Genomic DNA, 1968 nt, shown 5'->3' with positions numbered 1-1968 from the left:
CGACAAAGAACATGTAATGCTTTGGTTAGGACGACAAAGCACATGAAATGTATTGATTAGGACGGCAAAGCACATGTAATGCTTTGGTTAGGACGGCAAAGCACATGTAATGCTTTGGTTAGAACGGCAAAGCACATGTAAAGCATTGGTTAGGACGGCAAAGCACATGTAATGTTTTGGTTAGGACGGCAAAGCACATGTAATGCTTTGGTTAGGACGGCAAAGTACATGTAATGCATTGGTTAGGACGGCAAAGCCTATGTAATGCTTTGGTTAAGACGGCAAAGCACATGTAATGATTTGGTTATGACTGCAAGGCACATTTAATGCATTGGTTAGGACGACAAAACACATGGAATGCTTTGGTTAGGACGGCAATACACATGTAATGCTTTGGTTAGGCCGGCAAAGCACATGTAATGCTTTGGTTATGACGGCGAAGCACATGTAATGCTTTGGTTAGGACGACACAGCACATGTAATTCTGTGGTTAGGACGGTAAAGCACATGTAATGCCTTGGTTAGGACGGCAAAGCACATGAAATGCTTTGGTTAGGACGGCAAAGCACATGGAATGCTTTGGTTAGGACGTAAAGCACATGGAATGCTTTGGTTAGGACGGCAAAGAACATGTAATGCTTTGGTTAGGACGGCAACGCACGTGGAATGCTTTGGTTAGGACGGCAAAGCACATGTAATGCTTTGGTTAGAACGGCAAAGCACATGAAATGTTTTGGTTAGGACGGCAAAGCACATGTAATGCTTTGGTTAGGACGGCAAAGCACATGTAATGCTTTGGTTATGACAGCAAAGCACATGTAATGCTTCGGTTATGACGGCAAAGCACATGTAATGCTTTGGTTATGACGGCAAAGCACATGTAATGCATTGGTTAGGACGACAAAACACATGGAATGCTTTGGTTAGGACGGTAATACACATGTAATGCTTTGGTTAGGACGGCAAAGCACATGTAATGCTTTGGTTATGACGGCAAAGCACATGTAATGCTATAGTTAGGACGACACAGCACATGTAATGTTGTGGTTAGAACGGCAAAGCACATGAAATGTTTTGGTTAGGACGGCAAAGCACATGTAATGCTTTGGTTAGGACGGCAAAGCACATGTTATACTTTGGTTAGGACGGCGAAGCACATGTAATGCTTTGGTTAGGACGGCAAAGCACATGTAGTGATTTGGTTATGACTGCAAAGCACATGTAATGCATTGGTTAGGACGACAAAACACATGGAATGCTTTGGTTAGGACGGTAATACACATGTAATGCTTTGGTTAGGACGGCAAAGCACATGTAATGCTTTGGTTATGACGGCAAAGCACATGTAATGCTATGGTTAGGACGACACAGCACATGTAATGTTGTGATTAGAACGGCAAAGCACATGAAATGTTTTGGTTAGGACGGCAAAGCACATGTAATGCTTTGGTTAGGTCGGCAAAGTACATGTAATGCATTGGTTAGGACGGCAAAGCGTATGTAATGCTTTGGTTAAGACGGCAAAGCACATGTAATGCTTTGGTTAGGACGGCAAAGCACATGTAATGTTTTGGTTATGACGGCAAAGCACATGGAATGCTTTGGTTAGGACGGCAAAGCACATGGAATGCTTTGGTTAGGACGGCAAAGAACATGTAATGCTTTGGTTAGGACGGCAACGCACGTGGAATGCTTTGGTTAGGACGGCAAAGCACATGTAATGCTTTGGTTAGAACGGCAAAGCACATGAAATGTTTTGGTTAGGACGGCAAAGCACATGTAATGCTTTGGTTAGGACGGCAAAGCACATGTAATGCTTTGGTTATGACGGCAAAGCACATGTAATGCTTTGGTTATGACGGCAAAGCACATGTAATGCTTTGGTTATGACGGCAAAGCACATGTAATGCTTTGGGTAGGACGGCAAAGCACATGTAATGCTTTGGTTAGGACGGCAAAGCACATGTA

The sequence above is a fragment of the Saccoglossus kowalevskii genome, chromosome 13 (genome assembly GCF_978046115.1).
Source record: "Saccoglossus kowalevskii chromosome 13, keSacKowa6.1, whole genome shotgun sequence".
Lineage (NCBI taxonomy): Eukaryota > Metazoa > Hemichordata > Enteropneusta > Harrimaniidae > Saccoglossus > Saccoglossus kowalevskii.
Note: the sequence above shows the minus strand (reverse complement) of the source record.